Source organism: Ambystoma mexicanum, chromosome 7q (assembly GCF_040938575.1).
Source record: "Ambystoma mexicanum isolate Mex_15411 chromosome 7q, UKY_AmexF1_1, whole genome shotgun sequence".
Classification (NCBI taxonomy): Eukaryota; Metazoa; Chordata; class Amphibia; order Caudata; family Ambystomatidae; genus Ambystoma; species Ambystoma mexicanum.
Window position 1 is genome coordinate 312369938 of NC_090941.1, and position 22043 is coordinate 312391980.

Here is a 22043-nt window from a genome sequence, read left to right on the forward strand (position 1 = left end):
TTGAGGGAAGCACCGAGAGCCTGAGGGGACAAATGGAGAGAAGCACCGAGAGCCTGAGGGGGGAACTGCATGCGACGTCCAAAGATGTATGTGGTGAACTTGCCGCTGTGCGCCGTGTGCTCACTGAGCTCTCACAAACCCTTAGGGACATGCATGGACGTGAGCAGGCAGAGACATCATCCGTTTCAAGTTCCGTCCAGGGCAGCCCCCAACGCAGATCTGGGAGGAACCTGCGCTCCACAGGCAGGGGTGCCCCTGATACCCAGAGAGGGGGCTTGCAATAGCGTCTGACCAATGACAATGAGCATCTCTGGACACTGGTGTTCTGGGGGGAGGTAGGAGGGTGGAGGGGGTGTGTAGGGTTCTTCCGGGTGGCGGGTCGATTGGGTGTGTAATACCATTTCACATTTGCAATACATATATACACATCAATCCAATGAGATGTGTGGACATTGATCTTTGTGTACGAGGCCTTTCTTGGCGTACAGGCCACATTGTGCATGTTCCCGACACACACAGTGCCACAAGTCCCGTGTCCATGTAACAGCCACCAGGCGTGAGTACTAGAAGCATGCATCTATGATATTCTGATGAATCTCACGGGCCTCCTGTGCCTCGCGGACTCCTTGAGGTGCTGCCACATCCCCACCCTCATCATGACCATCTTCAGGTGCTTGCAGTTCTGCGTAAGGGGGCATGGCCACATTTCTACGTACGCACATGTTGTGTAGCATTACACATGCCATGACCATCTTTGCAACCTTCTCATGGCGGTACAGGAGTGCCCTGCCAGACATGCTGAGGCAGCAGAAACGAGCCTTCAGTAGGCCGAATGCCTGTTCTATGACTACACGGGTACGTGAGTGGGCATGGTTGTAGTCCTCCTCATGCTGGTTCTGCGGGTTCCGGATTGGTGTAAGGAGCCATCTCTTCAGTGGATACCCGGCATCACCTGTATGTGGACAAAGAAGGATGTTTGTGGAATAACATTGCTACGTACGCATCCCCCCCCTTCCTGCCACGACATTGACGCATCACCTACCCCACATTCACATGCATTAAATGAGACTCACCGAGTAGCCAGGATCGGTGCCCTGTGTGTCGCTCCATGTAGCGTGGTACTGTAGAGTTCCTCAAGACCATAGAGTCATGGGTTGATCCTGGAAATCGGGCACAACAATGTGTAAAGATCCTGTTGGAGTCACACACCATTTGTACATTGATAGAATGATATTGTTTCCGGTTGCGGTACTGGACCTCCATGGCATGTGGGACAACCAATTCCACATGGGTGCAGTCGATGGCACCAATGCAACCCGGTATGCCGCCAAGTGCATGGAATCCCACTTTTGTGTTTGTGAGCTCCTGCTCCGAGCGTGGTAAACAGATTTAGTCGTCTGCGTGCTTCAGGAGGGCATCAAGCACTTGGAATAGTGTCCGTGACAATAGTGGCTGTGAAATGCCATGCAACTGTCCGACTGTGTGCTGGTAGGTGCCTGTGGCCAGGAAGTGGAGTACAGACACCACCTTCAGTAGGGGTGGGATGGCGGTTGGGCTATCTATCATGCTGACAAGGTCAGCGTGTGTCATGTCGACAATGGCGGTTATGGTGTCCCGGTCCAAACGGTAGAGGGTGTGGATCTGCTCAGCAGTGAGGTTGAACGGATTGGCACGGAGGCGTGGGATTGCGGGCTGCCTGTGTGGTGGTAGTGGCTGTGCTGGTGGGCCTTGCTGCCCTGCCTTGCCCTCCTCCTCCTCCTGCGTCTCCTCTGTGCGGCCGGTTGTTGCAGTCGTTGGTGTTCGTCTTCTTCTTGAAGTTGGAGTACTTGCAGTGCTATCAGGTCCCCCAGGCCCAACATCGCTAGTCCTCTCGGTAGCATTTGGGAGTGGGTGTGGTTGTGGGAGGGGTTTGGGTGTGCAATTTATGTGTTTTCAGGCTGTATAGCCTCCACCTGTGGTGATTCATTTCACCTGTGCCAGCTGCAATTACTTTTGGGCGAGCACGTCCCGCACACAACGCTGCTATTTGACGCATGGCATCTTGCAATTACAATCATGTATATGATCCCGATGGCAGTGAAATATTGGTTAATATGTTGATTCTGCTATGGTCCCATTGTTTCACATACTATTTTTGCAGTCACGGACAAACTTGTGAAGGGTCAGTGGAATGTAGTACTCGATCAACGGTGGACCCTCATGCAGCACTGTACCGACGTTCACCGACGGGCGGGGAGTCCCATTAGTGATTGAAGCCAGTTGCCATTTTCACACACAGCCGCACTACATAGATGTATTTGTGAATCCAAGCGTTCACAGATGCCTTTTCGACGTGATGTTGCTAATGAGGAATTCGAAGGACAGCGCTTTTGCTTTTCAACTAGCGGCGAGGAGACGCCCACAGGTCTGACTGGAAATGTAACGTTCTATTGTTGAATGTCCTTGGGACAGGGCCCATGACGAGAATGCAATGATTGATGTGAATTGAATGGGATGCGCAATAGCGTAGTGGACGATGAGGCAGGACGTCCCCAAATACATGTTACTTCACTACACTAGTGAACCGGGCAGGAGCACAGTGGATTTTGCAGACTGCATTACGCACAGACTCAATGGAAATTTCAAATGTAATGTGAGTAAATATTCAGGCGTTTCTATTCCGGGATGAGGGAATGATGAATGGATGCATGGACAGATGATTTAATTGAGAGTTTGTCATGTGCATGGCTTTTTGATATCTATCCCCTTCCCCTGCGCTATGTGATGCAAAGCTGCCATAGTGGGTCCATCATCTGTCTGCCCTTGTTGAACCCTCCCTGTCTCGACGCGCCTTCAAACACTTGTGTCTGTGCACGTTACTAATCACATCTAATGGATTCTGTTTTGACAGACGCATGCACACATACACTCGTTAGTAATAGTGTATTGAGCTCAATTTATGTCGTTATGATTCGCAAGTGATTTTTTGGTGACATTAATCCTTTTGAGTGTGCTAGCATGCATATGGTTGTATATTTAGTGTGTTGAATGAACTGAGTAATTCATATGAAGTTCGGATGCCCATGCTATTATTTTTTTCTTTTGGGTGACAGGTATCTCCTCCCCTTTTGCCGCTGCCATCTGTACGCCACTCCTGCAGATGGGTTTTTCACTCGACACCTGCAGCTTCGAGTTAATCAGTGGAGCACCATTACGATCTTATGGGACGATCGCCAATGGGCCACATGCCCTTACGCAGTACTAGTGGCTAGGAGCAACATATGTACCTTTCAGCTGGACTAGTGCCTACTTCATGGGACTGCCCTGCGGTTCTAGGCGCTTCCGTGTTGCCTTTTTGGTCGTAAATGTAGGCCCTGTGTACCATGAAGGAACAGGGCGTCAAACAAGTAGGAGCTGGTCATTCATTGCGGATGCAGCCCACAGTGATGGAAATCATTTGGGAGTTAGTTTGCGAATAGCTGTATGGGCTTGGTGATTTGGATGTGCATTAAAATTATGTTCAGATATTGACCGTGTAGCCTTATTCTTTACTAGTGATATAGCATATTCCGATTTGTGGCGCGATGTATTGTGAGATGATCTGCATTGGGTTCCGGCTTCTGAGTGGAGTTGTGTGGTACTGTACTGGCCGCGTTTGCCTACGAGGAGTTGTGCAATGTGGGCAGGGAGTGGAGTACAGGCACTCAGTAGGGCCATGTACGGTTGGTTCGCGATGCCGTAATTCTCACCATGGCGGAAAGGTACTTTCCGCCATGCTTGATGGCGTTGAGTACATGTCCGCTAGGGTCAGAATTCGCGTACCGTTGCGCCATGGCGGAAATTACGGTTTTGCAAGGCGCGCGTGCGCGTGCTTGGTGCAGTTAGCGTTGGCGTTCACTACGGTGTCGCTAATGGCATCGTACTTTACGGTGACGGGTCATGATCGCAACGAGCGGTATTCGATGGCGGTATTTCATTTCCGCCTTCGTTTTTGGAATTCCGCCAGGGTCGTAATGAGGGCCCATGTCCAATGAACCCTACAAGGATGGGGATTGTTGGCAGCAAGGAATTCTTCAAAGAAATCACTGTTTTGTGGGGTCAAAGTTACGCAGGCATGGAGTAAAGGGTGTAAATATACATTTATTCTGGGTGATCACAATCTTTTGCCAAAAACAAACAATGTGTCCGAAGCCTCGCCCTAGTCCTTTTTACACTTAAAACTATGTTTAGGAATGAGTGGATTAACCTTCCCAGGGTTGAGTTGTCGGCTCCAACAACAAGGTATCTGGATCCCGTGAAAAAGCTTCTGGTATTCAATAAAAGAATAGGTAGTCAAAGTGTAAAGTGTCCTTCGGCAAAAATTAGGAATCAGTTCTTCCGCGTAAGATTGAATTTATGGCCCACGAGGGAAGTCCTGGTGAGGCGAAAAATTATACCCGCTGATCAAAAATACTGTCAATTTTGTGAATCTGCCACTGTCATAGAAACACTGCAGCATTTGATAGTAACATGTCCTTATTTAAATGCCTTACGCTTCAAACAATTCACTAAGCTAACCAATTTGCATTTGGCACTGGATGAAGGTGAGACATGGAGTCTTTTAGTAAATAGTCCTAGATTCTCGATCTTAAAGTCCATGGTACACTTCTTGGAAACCATTTTACCAACGGAAATTCATTTTTAAAATGTGTCATTGTTATATTACAAGTCCATATATGTATGTTTGTTTCCCACTTGATATGTGCTTTCATTTAACATTTTATTTAACATGGATGAATCAATTTTTGGTTTCCCCTGAAAAGATTTTATATGCACATGTGTTTTTGTGTATCTTACGCATATATGTAATTTTAAGTTGCTCTCATGTCCCTCTTTGTCCTTCAACATTGTTGGTCCCAATGTGAAGCTAGAATTGTTTATTGAAGTTTGAATTGTTTATTGATTTATTTTGTATTAACATGTAAGTTTGAAAAGTTGATTGATTTCAGCTAAATCAAATAAATACAAAAAAAAATAGGTAGTCAAAGTAAAGTCTATGAATCATCAGAAAAAGGATTGTTTTCTTCAATATGAAATCCCATCTCAGAATTTACCATTAGTTTTCAGTCACGCAGAGTCCAGGGTTTACGTGTCACCACATTCATTCTTGAATCGTGGTTCCATTGCTTCAGGTCCTCTAATTCTCATTCTCAAGACTCAGGGAGACCCAAACACCTGGGACCTAGTGCTTCAAGTGCACCTGTATATTTGACTGAGATGATGGTAGAAGCAAAGGAGGAGGCAGCTTTTGGCATCAGGGATATAGTGATTTGTGAGGAGTCATCATCAGTCTAAATGATTAAATGTCTCAGCAGCTGGGGAATAGTTTCAGTAGTGTCCGTGAATTCTCATGAATGACTGAGCAAGGGAACTTTTAGTAATTTGGAGGCTGTAATGGCACGGCCTTTCCCAACAGACACTTTTTACAAACTTTTGGTTGAAATCGTGCATTTTACAGCACAGTTGTTAAGAAAAATAGGGCAAAAAGCCATGCAATGTGTAATTGATTCTCACGGGTAGCACATGCCAAAATACAACGGATGCCTGGTTCCAACAGTATAAAGGAGTATTTTACAACATGTTCATGATGCCATAATATATGCCTGCCTTTCCACTATGCAACACTTTCATGAAGCTCCACCCACAATATATGCCACTATTGCCACTGTAAATCACTTTCATGAAGCTGAACCCAAAATATGTGGCAGCCTTGCAACTGTAAGTCACTTTAAATATGCTGCACCCACGATTTATGCCAGCATTTGATGGCCCCTCAGACATAATATTTCGGAAGACGTTGAACTCGTCTATGCTCTAGGTACCCCGGGTATTTGGAAATGTCAGCCCAGGAAAGTCACAGCGACTTAGGGGTTGGCCCAGAACGAAGCAGGTCTTAAGGCTAGTTGGTCCCACCAACCTAAGGGAGGATGGCATCCTTGGCTGAGCTTCCCTGTTGATGGAAACCGGGGTCAGTGCAGCTGCAAGGCTTCACCAGTGCTTTTGCAGTCCTGGAAGATTCTGTTGGCTTCTCTCTTCTTCTTCGGATTTGATGTTCCAGTTGTCGACTCTGCCGGTAGTCTCAAAACCCTTGATTTATATTCAAAATCCCATTCATTCAAAGCACTAAGCTGTCAATCACACACGGGGGGTCGTCCTCTAGGTCAGCCACCCACCCAGTTGGAAATGATTTCTGCCAGGCATGCCTACAAACAAAGGCCAGTGAGGTTTTGGGCTCCTCCCTCACTTCCTGCCTTCTCAGACACACTGGAGCCTGGGCGGGCTTCACAGCTGAAACCTGCCAAAGGCAAAACACACTGGACTCAAACCTGATCTTAACAAGAGAGTAAAGGCCCAGATGGAAATAACGAACAGGAAATGGCAAAAAAAGAACACAGGGGCCATAATGGTCACCCATAGGTGCTGTACTGCAGTTGAGAAATCAGCCTGCAAATACATTGCACAAAAAGTAGTAAAAATGAAACCACTGCCACCAGCCATTCAAGTTAGTCAGTGTAACAAAATGTTACATGAGAAGTGGGATAAGGAGTTACTATGTAACCCCCCAGCACTCCAAATAATGTGGTTTGTGCTGGACCCACTAAGGAGAAAGTTAAGTAAGACACAAGTTGTCCTACTATTCTTGGGAACTGTTCACACAAGGAATTGTATTTAAACATTTAGAGGTGTCCAAGGGACTCCTGGTAGCACTGCACAAAGGGTGCTGTGTGTCACTATATACATAGTTTACCAGACTCCCTTAAAACAAAAGGAACACACAAATTTAGTCAGAGGAAAAAGTCACGAGTGGGTGGTAAAAAGGCCCATTCAGTCAGGAGAATAAAATCAAAAAGGTCCTGGATTCCAGCCAAAAGGACTGGGGGTCTCTAGGGTTAAAGGGAATAGCACATAAACTGAAAATTCTCCGTAACACAAGGCCAAAGACTGGCAAGAGGTGTATGACACATATGGCAAAGACAAGAGGCTATCCAGGAGAAGCCAGGAGAGTGTAAAGCTGCACATAAAGCCAAAAGGCCAACAAAGATAAACTAAGTGAATGTGAATCTGTACACAGGGGCAAGTACAGAAGAACATGTATTGGCTGAAAAGGGTAGGGTTCCTAGTTGAGTGACCTGTGATGGGTGGGCTGTGTGTTGTGGCAACTGCACCTAGACCAGTGAGCCCTAAATTGTGAGAGCCAAAGACATTGTGAAACAAACCGAGAAGAAGCACTGTAAGTGAACTGGTGATGCAATCCTGAAGGAGGATCAGGCTGACCTAGAATAGTTTTGAACTTTGAAAGACTGCAGCAAGTATCCGTTGCTACATTGAAGTCTTGGGGAAGGGAACCCTGAGACTTGATGAACTGCAAATACTGTCTTGAGGACAGAGCCTCAATACCCTTCTCTTTGTGAACTCTGGTGGCTGAAACTTGGGGAAGGGAACCTCAAGGATTGTGTGGAACTGTATTGCCTTGAACTTGGGAAAGGTCATCTTGAGATGTTTGTGGAACTTTCTGGAACTTGGTGAAGGGGAGCTGAAAAGGAAGCTAGGAGCTGAAAGAGACTCAGAACTTTGTGTTGATCACTATTTCTTTGATTATAGACATCCCTACACATTTTTTGTCTTTAGTTGAGAGGCAAGGTTAGGTTTTGCACACAGGCAGACTTTCAAGTTGAACTTTCTGACTCAGACTTTCCTTAGTTTTGTTCAGGTATGGAAATCACACCTTAGCATAGGGCAAGATAAGCCTTCCACCATCCTGACATTTGATTTAATAAACCGTTTTGTTTTGAATTTTTAATCTGTTGTCTTTGTCTTGCTTCATGATGCCTTCACAACACATGTATCACACACCCATGCACACCAAGTACAAAATTGGCCACCATGCCTGAAATGGAAAGCATGGAAGTAGGCAAGCAACAGATGTACATGACAAAGATGTGAAACATGTGAATCCCAAAACATGTCACCACCCCACAGCTACAATAGACCACACACGTTCATCGAACATGGATGCAACACACTAAATATCACACACACAAAGCATGCACACATGTCCCTCAGCAAACAGCACAGTAACAACATGACTCACAACTAACAACATGACCCACAGAGTTTGCGACTGTGCTCTAGCACCTTGAAGCGTTGCTTGTGCTAGATGGTATTACCTATAAAGATCTCAGACCAAATAACCAGACAGACTCAAGGAATATGGCAAAGTACTACGTTATTCTCAGGTTAGATAAAGAAAAGTCAACTGAAAAACATCAGACAGATGCTTGCACACTCACACATAAACTTGATTACACAGAGGTCTTATACCCCAATATGCGTCATCTTGTGGCAAACCATATAACTTATTAGCAGGAGAGATTGGATTAGGGGACATATCCACTTATGGGTTAGCACTTCATTGGATGTCTCTTATCTGTAAAACAATCCTCGAACTACTTCTAAATACGTATAATACGGATTATAGTAAACAAAATGGCAGCATTTTGGTTTATGCAACATTGTGTAGTAGGTTACCCCATAGACCCACTGATTTGTTTGCATTCTCACCCAACCTTGGACTTTCGACCCGGCTAGCAGCACGTAAGGAAACAGAAACCAAGGTTCTTGTATCACATCAAATTACTCGCCACTTTCCCAATTAGTCCATCATCTCTCATCAGACTGGCCATGAGACAAAGGTTTCCCATCTTTAATTGACTGTGTGGCCTGTTCTCTGTTCTAGGACATTCAAGAGAGTGAAAGCACATCACTATCTTCATTTGAGGCTTAATGAATAACCCTTGTTTTTAACTTCTGAGTCAGATGTGAAGAGACCACGAATTTGTCAATGTCAGCCTCTTATTTGCTGCTATTTGATTTAATGATACTGGGTGTCGTTGCTCCTCTTGGCCTCTGGAGACTTTCTCCCTCTACCTTGTATAGATTGTATACACTTTTAATTGCCCAATACTTGGCTCTTGCAAAAATGTCTTCTCTTTTAATCTACGAGAAATATATTTCATCCATGGCTTATCTGTCTGCCTCTCTTCGTGCTTTGCAGCTATTATTTAAAAATAGCATCCTGGATCCCAAGCAAACATTGACTCCTCTTTGCTTTGCACACAAAGCTGTTCTTCCAACGTCTCCTGACTCTGCAACCATGATCGGCTTGTGAAGTAGTTGAATTGAATATTTAAACATGCCAGCATATTTTTTCCACTAATGGCCATCCATGCCACGTTATATATTCCTCTATTAGCAAGCTTCTATGCATCTCTTCTACCTTGCATTAAAGCATATTTACACTTGTTGGTCAGCAAGTTACTTTATCTTCTTTACATTCATGATTACTTTATCATTTTGTACATCTTTCTCTTATCGCTTCAGTTATATCGTCACTCATCAATGTTTTCACATTGTTTCTGCATGGCTTCATACATCTTCTCCCTGACATCACTCTACCCTCGTCAGATTTCACTCAGCGCTCCATGATGTCCAATGGTGCGTGCTGACATGCTTGCATACAGCATCCTTCCACACTTTCAGTGCGAGGGTATATTCGAAACGGTTGTCTGAGTGAATACCGTCTCTCTTACACTCAATGAGGTACAGGCATAACACATGGAATCTCACACAGAGCCCTTCTCCTGCTGTTTGAGTATCACTCTAGCAAGGGTACCACTAATCCACATGATAGTCATAGGACTTACTCACTTGGAGAACCTGCCCAAGCAAAAGGTGCACATGGACAAAGAGACAGCAAGTGATGTAATGCTCTACAAGCAGCTCAGGAGGTGCTTGCACTCCTGTTAGACATAGGAGGTAGTTAGCTCTTATCAACAATTTACAGTCAACATTCATTAAATTTGCACTGTAAAACAAGTAATTCAATCATGTTTTAATAATCATTTCTATGAAAAAACACATAATAGCTTAAAAAGCAGTGGGCCAATCCCATTCACTTTACGTAAAACAATCATACATTGTTTAAAAAACAAACAACGTGACACTTTGACTTTGCCAATGAACTAGTGGCTTCTGTCTCATTGACAGGTATTTGGTTCAGTGATCAGTGTGGGGAGCAATTGCTGTCTCACACTGTTCATAGGACCTGTGTTAGGGTTGTTAAACCATCATTCTAGTATTAATTTTAGATGGTAGAACTCGACATGTTTCAGTTCTTTCAACAATTCATAGAACTTTCTTCAGGAGTAGTGTCATATTCTAAAAAACAACAACTAGGGCAAAAACATTAGAGCATGCAGTCATTGTGTATCTCTTGGGTTGATAGTTTCTGTTGCCAGTGTTTAGTAATGCACTGGAATGTTCTTGCTGTAGCTGTTGATACCAAGAAGATATAAAAAAAGGATATAAGCTTTAAATGCTAATTGTACCTTATGGATATATAATTTATCGGACATGGCTAGGTTAAATAATTACCTAGTCTTGTCGGAGGTGATTGGTTCTTAAGCAGGAGTGTTCCTGTATGAGGCAGGCAATAATCCGCTGGGTCCGTAGTGGACTATTCAATAGGGCTACTAGGACCTGCAAGTTTAATTTGCATGTGGTGAAAATTGCTGTCAGTATAGACTGGCTTCATCTCCTATAACGCATCCAGTGAAATAGATAATGGCTAGTAGTGGAGAGGTTCTTTAGGACTTAGACAAAGGTTGGACAAAGGTTATGTGATAATCAGTCCTTCTGGGCAATACGGGCCGTCTCGTGGAGGGAGGGCACTCAAATGGGTCTAAAAAGATATTGAAAAGATTTATATGCTATAATTACTATTTCGACATCTGGCTATGTTAAAAAGTATGTTAGACATAGGAGGTAGTTAGCTCTTATCAACAACTTACAGTCAACATTCATTAAATTTGCAATGTAAAACAAGTAATTCAATCATTTTTTAATAATCATTTCTATGAAAAAACACATAATAGCTTAAAAAAGCAGTGGGCCAATCCCATTTACTTTACGTAAAACAATCATACATTGTTTAAAAAACAAACAACTATGTTGTGACCCTTTGACTTTGCCACTTTGTCTAATCCCCCCATTGGTATTATGCCCCTATCCTGTCTATCACCTTCTAATGTCACTAAGCTAACCGCGCGGCTGTAATCCGAGACCAGCCTAGAAACTGAAAAAGGACTTCTGAGCCTATATAGTATCCCACACCCAAGATGGTGACCGTCACTTACATCGAAACGGCATTGTGAGGTTTTCGGGATCAAGTGAGCACAGTAGAAATGCACGGAGATGAGAGAATTAAGGTAATCACACACCCATTTTCTCCTTTTTTTACATCATAGATTATTTCTCTACATTACAGATCTTTCGGTAATTATTAGAGATATACCGCGCCCCGAGATACTGATAAATTAGGCTTTCCTTAACATTCCACCTTATAACTAATAGCCACTTTTTGTGTCAATTTACTATCTCTTTCAGAAACCCCTTAACGGCTTATTAACTTGGTAATACTGAAGAAGACTTTATTAAATAAAGCTACTAACGCCCTCCAGTCACTTGAGCCACTATATGAACATCATTAAGGTGAGCTCTTTATATCATGACGACAACCATATGCCTATTACTTTTTAACATAGCCAGATGTCGAAATAGTAATTATAGCATATAAATCTTTTCAATATCTTTTTAGACCCATTTGAGTGCCCTCCCTCCACGAGACGGCCCGTATTGCCCAGAAGGACTGATTATCACATAACCTTTGTCCAACCTTTGTCTAAGTCCTAAAGAACCTCTCCACTACTAGCCATTATCTATTTCACTGGATGCGTTATAGGAGATGAAGCCAGTCTATACTGACAGCAATTTTCACCACATGCAAATTAAACTTGCAGGTCCTAGTAGCCCTATTGAATAGTCCACTACGGACCCAGCGGATTATTGCCTGCCTCATACAGGAACACTCCTCCTTAAGAACCAATCACCTCCGACAAGACTAGGTAATTATTTAACCTAGCCATGTCCGATAAATTTTATATCCATAAGGTACAATTAGCATTTAAAGCTTATATCCTTTTTTTATATCTTCTTGGTATCAACAGCTACAGCAAGAACATTCCAGTGCATTACTAAACACTGGCAACAGAAACTATCAACCCAAGAGATGCGCAATGACAGCACGCTCTAATGTTGTTGCCCTAGTTGTTGTTTTTTAGAATGTGACACTACACCCGAAGAAAGTTCTATGAATTGGTGAAAGAACAGAAACATGTTGAGTTCTACCATCTAGAATTAATACTAGAATGATGATTTAACAACCCTAACACAGGTCCTATGAACAGTGTGCGACAGCAATTGCTCCCCACACTGATCACTGAACCAAATACCTGTCAATAAAACAGAAGCCACCAGGGACGTCATTTCACCAAAATGCCAGGGGTAGCGGAAGTGACATCACACGACCCTTGACCCCTGATGACATCACAGGAACTGATATCATTTGACCCCACCCCGAAGTGATATCGCGGGAAGCGATGGAACACGAACCTTTCACCCGTTGCCAAAACAGGAAGTGACATCACAGCATTGTACAGTACGAAAAATATGGTTACGATATCACTATAATGTGATGTACATTTCATGCAAGAATGGATTGCCATATGTAGCGTTAAGGTCAGTGTGTATAGGCCCATATTACCAAATTTCTGTGAATGCAAGCAGACGTCCATGACCAAATGATAATGATGTGTTACTATATAGCACTTACACTTAAGCGCTTTATATAGAAAAAATATACACCCAATATCACCCAACCTGTCTTGGTACTCATTTATCGACCTCAGAAGGATTAAAGGCTGAGTTGAGGCGTTTAAGAACAGACTAAATCAGTGACTCGCCCCCTGAAGTGTGCCTGAAATAAACCTTTAATGAGTTTAGCAATTATTGTACAGAATTCCCGAAAGACACATTATTTGGTTTCCTATTCTTTCTTATTTATGGTCAGTGCTGAAAGTGTTAGACTTGTGGCACTCCTGTTCTTATTTGTCTTAATAGTTTTTTTTTTTTTTAAAGGGCCTGAACATAAGAGCCAGCCACTCCAGGACCTTGCATTACAAAAAACGAAAAAAAAAAAAGAATTTTTTTTTTTTTATTTCTTTTTTTTAAACAGAGGTCGCAAGGGAGACCACAGAGGTCGCAAGGGAGACCTCAGAGGTCGCAGTTGCGACCTCTGGCGACCCCCAAATGACGTCCCTGGAAGCCACTAGTTCATTGGCAAAGTCAAAGTGTCACAACATAGTTGTTTGTTTTTTAAACAATGTATGATTGTTTTACGTAAAGTGAATGGGATTGGCCCACCAGTTTTTTAAGCTATTATGTGTTTTTTCATAGAAATGATTAATAAAAAATGATTGAATTACTTTTACAGTGCAAATGTAATGAATGTTGACTGTAAGTTGTTGATAAGAGCTAACTACCTCCTATGTCTAACAGTACTGTTTCCCCGATAAAAGGTAGAGCTACTACCAAGGTTGTAAAGATTGGGTTTCCCCCTTTATAGTACATTGGTGCTTGCACTCCATCATGCATAGAAGCCTGCCACCTCAAGGCACCCATCAGCAGGGGCAGAACCTCATACCTGATGGCCACATCAGCTGTAATTGCTGCTTTGGTGTGGATGCATGCATCGTTGAAGGTGGGTAGTGCTGCAGCAGATGGCCCTGGGACAGGAGGTTGTACTGACCCCTCCATGGTGGACTGCACATCCTTCGTCTCAGGTCCAGGTGCGCAGCCTTTATACCACCCTTGGTACTCCCACCTGACAATGTGGCCAGGGCTGCAGTGACCTCCTCCTCCTTTTCTTCCTCCATCAACCAAGATACCTCCACAGAGATCTCCATGGTTTGGGACCCCTGTGTGGCAACATTACCACCACCCTGTCCCACCACTGCCGTGGTGTCCACCCCAATTATGTAATCCTGGGGGTCACCCCCAGCAGCATTGCCCGATGTATGGGACGCTTGCCCAGCCACATCGCCCTCAGAAGAGGTGGACAGAACCACCACTAACCTGTGCCCCACCCCTGATCCCAAGGAAGCACCCATAAGTCTGCCCTCATCCCAGTACGTCCACTGACCTGTCTCCCAACCCCTGAACCCAAGGCAGCATCTGCAAGTCCACCCTCATCCCAGTACCCCCACTGACCTGTGCGCCAACTCCCAAAACCAAGGCAGCACCGACAAATCTGCCCTCATCCCTGTGCCCCCACTGACCTGTGCCCCAACCCCAGAACCTAAGGTAGCACCTGCAAGTCTTCCCTTGTCCCTGTACTCCCACTGACCTTTGCCCCCAATCCCAAATCCAAGGCAGCACATGAAATTCCACCCTCATCCCAGTACCCCCACTGACTTGTGCCCCAACCCCGAATCCCAAGGCAGCACCCACAAGTTTGCCCTTGTCACAGTATCCTGTCCTGTTCCCCAACCTCTGAACCCTAGGCAGCACCTGCAAGTCCGACATCATCCCAGTACCCTGACTGACCTGTGCCCCAAACTGCAAACCCAAGGCAGCACCTGCAATTCCACACTCGTCCTAGAACCCCCATTGACCTGTGACCCAACCCTCAATCCCAAGCCAACACCCACAAGAAACCTATGTGATCACCGCACCTCCGAAAATGTTGCCTTTGAAATTTCCGATGACATTCACGGCGACGCAGCAATTTCATAGATGTGATAGGTGGTGAAGCAGAATAAGGCACGAAGTGAATGCGCACACACATTTCATAAAATGAGTTTTATAATACATGTAAAACGAACTGTCTCACGCAGAACAGCAAATATAACTCTAGGAATGTGTGGGCACGTCAGAGACTGTGGACTGTAATATCATGAATCTGCGTAAAACGTGCAGAGGAGAAATGATTTTAATTTTTTTGTTTGCCGGGCCCGCACTCTTCGAAATAAAGGTAAAAATACTATTTGCATATGAACACATTAAAAGGAAGGTTTTGGTCGGAATGGCCAAACAAATAGTTACAATGTAATGAGTCGTTGCTAAGAAAACAGACAAATCTCATAAAACGGTAAGATCAGGAGTGGAGGTGATTAGGAGCTGAGCAAATACTGATAAATAGAACAGAATGATACTATTTTAAGTGAGAGTGAAGGATGCCAATCGAAAAAAAAGGGTACGTTCTTTGAGAAAAGGATAGTATTTTTTCATTGGATTTCTATGTATTTTTTTATTATACTAGGTGAAGGTGTAAAAATGGAGAAAGCCACATATGTATTCTACAACAAAGGCAATAAACTGCTGAGCCTAAAAGGTTATATATATTGCAAGAAAAAATGAACATTGCTGTAACGCTATGGAAATGTACACAATATGCAATAAATAATTGTTGTGGATCAGCATTTACTTATAATGAATCTGAAAGTATTATAACCACGAGCCTAATATTAGTGCAACAGAGATAAGGGAGAAAATCCACGAAATGAAAAGGAAACCAGAGCATGAGCATTTGACAAGTGGACAGGTGGTGAGAAAGGTATTAATTGAACTGCCGCAACATCTACCGGGCGAAATGTCTAACGCCAAAGCACTGAAAAGAAGACTTTTATACAAAAACGCATTAAAGGAAAATCAACCCAAAATTCCAAAATGTACAGAAGAAGTGGAATTACCGTCACTATTTACAGTAACAAGCAGAGGATACTAATTTTTGTCTACAGACAATGTTACTGAGGGAAAAGAATTTTTACATATTTCCAACAAACCAAAACCTTGAAAGATTAGCGAAAAGTGACCATTGTTCATGGATGGAACTTTCAAGAGTTGTCCTGGGCCTTTTGTTCAACTATATAGCAGACATGGTAGGATTCGTAGTGACTTCTTCCCTTTAGTATATATTCTAATGAGCAACTGATTGGAAAAATCATATCTTGAAATTTTCAAACAAATTAAAGAAAAACGACCACAACAGGTTTTCAGCACAATTCGGTGCGGTATGCATTATGAAATGGCAGCTATAAAAGCCTTACAGCTAATGTTTCCAAACATCCAAATACAAGGTTGCTTCTTTCATTACAGCCAATGTTTGTGGAAGAACACCCAAAAGTATGGATTGCAATCCTGGTATACAGCTGACAGTGAATTTCAGTTCCAAATGAAGAAATTGTTTGCGTTGGCATATGTTCCAAAGGATGCAGTGGTCAACAGTTACGTTGAAATAATTTGGGGTGAATACTATAAGAAAAACGAAAAATAAATTGCACGTTTTCTGCATTATTTCAAAGAAACCTGATTAGGAAAGAAAACGAGATATGGAAGACATCAGCCAAAAATCTCAGTGGCCTTTTGGAATTGCTAGGAAGCAATAATAACAGAGACATCAAAGACTAACATTAAGCTTGAGGGGTGGCATCACAGCCTAAATGTGGCAATGGGGAGTGGAAAACCGACTTTGTGGAAGTTCTTGAAATCCCAAAAAATTTATGAAAGCATGCAAGAAATCAGAATTCTGCAGCAGATGAGTGGTATAGCAATGCCAGCCCACTTGAAAAAAACAATTTAAAAAAACAAAAAGTGAAAAGAAATAGCTGAGAAATGTTCAGATATGAATATCAGAGACTATATTTCTAGTCTTGCATTTAATGTGGCTTTTATAATTCAATGATTGGGAAGATATATTGTTTTAATCACCCAACATTTGTAACATATTTATGCTAGTCTTGATGCTATATTAAGGAAATTACATGTCACAAATAATGCTTCAGATATAAGTTTCAAATAGGATTGACGTATTAAATAGTACGTTCATGTATTGATTCCAATTAAAAAATATTCATTTCAAATAAATAATGTCTTCGATAAGACTGCTTTGAATATAAAAATGAGCAGGTGAAGCATTTTGCCCGACCGCTTTGTACATAAAAATGAATAACTGTGGTAGATTGCCTGCCCGACCGCGTTGTACATATAAATGACAGCCCTCGCGTTGCAAAACATTTGTTTTTCTGAGCTTGCTATATACTTTAAGCTGTCAGCCTTAACAGATTGCAGAGCTCGGCTAGTCACAAACAATGAGCACGCAAAGAGCTTGTCTTTTTTGTTTATATCACAGAGATGGCAGCCCTCGTGTTCGCAATGAATCGCAGTCGGCAAAAAGTCAGTCATATTTTCTAAGCTTCTGGCGCAGTAGCGTAGTGGTCGCAGAAATGGGGGCAAAATGTATGCATTTGTGTTTGCCCTCGTCCCAGTATCCCCACTGACGTGTGCGCCAGCCCCTGAACCCTAGGTGCTGCACCTGCAAGTCTGACCTCATCCCAGTACCCCCACTGACCTGTGCCCCAAAATACAAACCCAAGGCAGCATTTGCAAGTCCGCCCTCCTCCCAGTACCCCCACTGACCTATGTCCCAACCCCTGAACCCAAGCCAGCACCCACAAGTCCCCCCTTGTTCCAGTACCCCAACTGACCTGTGCTCCAACTCCGAAACCCAAGGTAGCACCTGCAAGTCCGCCCTTGTCCCAGAACCCCCACTGACCTTTCCCCCAAACCCACGATCCCAAGGCACCACCCACAATTTCACCCTCGCCCCATTATCCCCTCTGACCTGTGCTCCAACCCCTGAACCCAAGGCAGCACCCGCAAGTCTGCCCTTGTCCCAGTACCCCCAGTGACCTGTGCCACAAACCGTAAACTCAAGGCAGCCCCCACAAGTTTGCCCTCTTCCCAGAACCCCCACTGACCTGTGCCCCAACCCCCGATCCCAAGGCAGCACCCACAAGTCCATGCTCATCCCAGTCCAATGTGAAGCACCAATCTACCTCAACTCATCTGGTCTTGGTACACAGTGGAGCACACCTGCCAGACATCCTCCTTCAACATGAACACCTGGGAGCAGTGCTGTCGAATCCAGGACTGTAGCCTCTTACATGGCTCCCTGTTGGATCACACTTAGTTTTACATCAACAGCCAACCACAATGTTACAGCAGCTACATTTTGGTCCCTTGATGTACATGTGACATAGTCCACAGTGAGGTCACTTACCTCCTCAACATCCCCAATGCCAATGAGCCATGCCTGTGAATGAAGTGTGAGCACACCACATTGACATGCAAGTGCCAAAGGGACACCAAAACATCAGTGGACAAGAAAGGAACACAACGTGCAATAAACTGGACCGGGAGTAGTGAATGGGTACAGGTGAATGATCTGTCACCCGATACACCTAACATCTAAACTATGTGGAACATGTGGCAAGACACATGGAGAAATGTGTTCCCATCCCCAATGAGAGATATCAAACACCATCATGAAACATCTCACTCATCACCAAATGCATCCCCACATTGACAGCATTAGACACACAAAAAAGTCAGCCAACCAACACTGACACACCAACACCAAACATGCACTACCTCTGCACAAGGAATGCCATTAGACAACCAGCCATTCCCACCCCCAGCCATCTGATGGTCCCTTCCCTACACATGAAACACATGTCCACATGTCTAAGTCAATCAAAGGATTACCACCATGGCAGCCACAAACAAGCCACAACATAACGTAACACCCATGAACAGATTCACAAGAAAGGTTTGATGCCCACCACAGCATACTGTGAGAAACCTGAGAGTATCCACACACATACTCCCCTTGGATCGTCTTCTCAGGTGGCCAGAGAAAGGCCATTGCATTTGGATCCTGACCCTGGGGTTGGAAAAGCAAGAGTGGATCACCTGGGTGGAGGGTCCTTGGGGATTGGGAGTGGGTTGCCCAAAGGCAAAACATGGTATCCCTGTTTCCTTATTAATGGCCAATCTAACCCTCCCCTGGTTTTTATAGGCTACTGTAAAACATCTCCCCTAATTTACCCCCCTTTTACCTCTGACAGTACTGGGACGAGGAAGAGGCAACTGAGAGTAATGAACACTAAAACCTAATTTAACCACTCTAGGTACACATGGACAAAGTGACCACAAGCGGTGTGGTAGAATCACAATATAAAATGTTTTGAATAGAAATTATGTATAAAAAAGGGGAAGGGGAAAATAGTCCATGGAAAAATAAATAAATAAAAAAGGAAACTATGTACATGAGTCAGTGGGCTAGTCAAATGGGATCTCAGACAATGCCTCAGCCAAAACCGATTCCCCCTTTACCTCCACTGCTAGCAGGTGGGTTCTCCGTTGTTGCCTGGAGGACTTGCAGGGCTTCCATCATCTGAGATCCTGTCTCCTCTGCTGCCCTGTAAAACTCTCTCAGGTTGGCAAGACATGCCAACCTCTATACCACCTTGGCCCTGGCCCTAGCAATTGCCCCTTCCCGTGCCTCCTGCTTTAATTGTCTCTTGCACATGCCTGCTTGCCTCCTCCTACTGGCAAGGCCCTCCAATATTTGCCTCCTCACTGTCACCATCTCCTCCGGCCAGGAATTGTTTGTGCAGAGCAGGTACTCACTCAGACTGGATGACAGTCTGTGTCAGGGGAGTACAGCACCTACACTGCACACACATGTCTGGTGTACCTCTGCAGCCTGTTGACCTGCAGGCTCCTGAGCAGACTCAGTTACCACCTCATAAGCCATTGTATGGACTGCCACCTCCCTCCAACAGGGACACTGGCACATCCAGACTGGACAATTGTGGGGCTGGTGCACAGGATGCCATGATGGTAGCTGGCATAGAGGACTCAGTGGAGGATGACTGGGATGGGTAGGAGGGGACAAATGCAGTGGCCAGGCAAGAGAGACCATCAGAAAGAAGTGCTGTTGCCAATTGTGCCAAGAGGTGCATCTGCATGTAATGCTCTACAAGCAGCTCAGGAGAAGCTTGCATGGCATCACGCATAGAAGCCTGCCACCTCAAGGCACACATCAGCAGGGACAGCACCTCGTCCCAGATGGCCACATCAGCTAGAAGTGCTGCCTTGGTCTGGGTGGATGCATCATTGAAGGTGGGTAGTACTGCAGCAGATGGCCTGGGATCGGAGGTTGTGCTGACCCCTCCATGGTGGATTGCAAATCCTTCAGGGCCAGGTGTGCAGCCTGCATACCCCCCTCAGTACTCCAACCTGACACTGTGGACAGGGCAGCAGTGACATCCTCCTCATTCTCTTCCTCCATCAACCCAGATAGCTCCAAAGAGATATCCATGGTTTGGGGCCTAGGTGTGGCAACATCACCACCACCCTTTCCCACCAATAGCCTCAGTCAATCTGCCGACAGCAGAGGCAGAGTTTTTGCTCTCACAGTTCTTGGCCGACTAGAGCAGGCCGCGGCGGCCATGATGGAGATACAGACTATGTCGTTAAAGCAGGTTGCAGGCCAGCAAGGACCTACCTGCTTCAGGTCATCTTTGGGCACAATGGTTGTTGGTTGCTGGTGCAGGATGATGTAGCACAGGTCTTATGGGGCGCACACACAGTCTGCCTCTCACAGTCACACATTCTCAGGGTGTTATGTGCAAGCTGGATTGGCATGATGGCATCACTGATGGGCCTCAGGGTGTGCATATAGCAATACTCCACCTGAGTGGTAAAGGGAGTGGAAGCGTGAATTAAACACTCCAATGTGCACTCCACTATGCCCTAGTGGTTCTGTGTGCTATGTTGTAGCTTGCCTCACCTGGGGTGGCTGGATTCATGATGGGTGTCAACAGGAATGGTGAGAGCGAGTAGGCACTGTCCTATGAAAAGTACTTGTGTTCATGTGTGTCATGTGACTGCTTGTGTGTGTGTGATGGTTGATACTCACCCACCAGCAAGGTGTTTCCAAAGGTTCCTGATGCAAGGGTCTGGTATGTGGGGGAATGGTGGTAGCTGTAGCTGTCATACGTGCATCCTGGGAAATTGGCACTGACATGCATGATGTGCCCTTTGGCATCACAGATCACCTGTGCATTAATGGAATACCAATATTTTCTGTTGCAATAGATGTGCTCAGTCTCAAAGGGGGCTCCAGCCCTACATGTGTGCAGTCGTTGTCTCCCAGGACCAGTGGAAAGTGTGCCACTGTGTAGAATTCCTGGCACAATTTCTGCCTTGCCTGCGTTGTGTGTGGCAGGTATATGTGTCTATTCACATGTGCTAGGATACAGCGCAATACCTGGTGGAGTCACCTGGATTGTGTGGGCTGTGATATGCTCCCAACAATGGCTGCAGTGTGCAGTAATGATCCAGTAGCCAAGAAGTGTATGGCTGATCGTACTTTCACAAGGGGTGTCACTGCCTGCGACCACATGGTGTGTGATGCAAGATCATTATCCCACTCCCTGATCAGTTATAGGATGACATGTGGAGGAAAGCGGTATCTTCCATACATCTTCTCATCTGGCATCCCAAATAAAGTAGTTTGTGAATGGAAGATTCTGGGATTCCTTCTCATCCTCCTCCTCCTTCCTCCATGCAGTAGGGTCAGTGCTAGCAATGCAGGGTCTGGCATAGTGGAAGTCCTATGTTCAATGGGGTTGCAGTGCACTTTTATGGGCTTTCACAGTGCTTTTTGCTTTCTGATGTGTAAGGAGTGGCGGTATGATCGCGAGATGTGTGCTCTCATTGCGACTCAAGACAATTGCGCAATGGCTTCTGTGAATACGGTTTCATTGGTGCTGATAGGGTGTGTTTGTTGTTTGCACCGTTCCTCACTGCCCAGGCCCATGTCCTTCCTAATTTTTGGGCCTTGAATGGGAATTTTGCATGTTCCACCCTTATTTAGTTCCTTGCGCTGGTCCTTCCCACGAGTTGCGCTCTGTGTCATGCACCAGCACAGCGCAAACTAGGAAGGACCAGGGCAAAGTCTGATCAATGAATCGGAAATGGGTTTTATGGGTGCGCAAAGTGTACTTTTCCGGCACAAAATGTTTTGTAAATTAGGCCCAATGTCTCTAAATCTAAAAATGTTCCCCCAATAATCAAACTAGCTGTAGAAATTCCTCATTGTCTATAGCAGAGATCGTACTGGATGAGGTGTATGCCTTTGACTAAGTGGGTATTCATCTGCAAAAGACAGCCAAAGGGAACGACCAAATAGAGAAATGCACGAAAATCGTGGCCAGGAA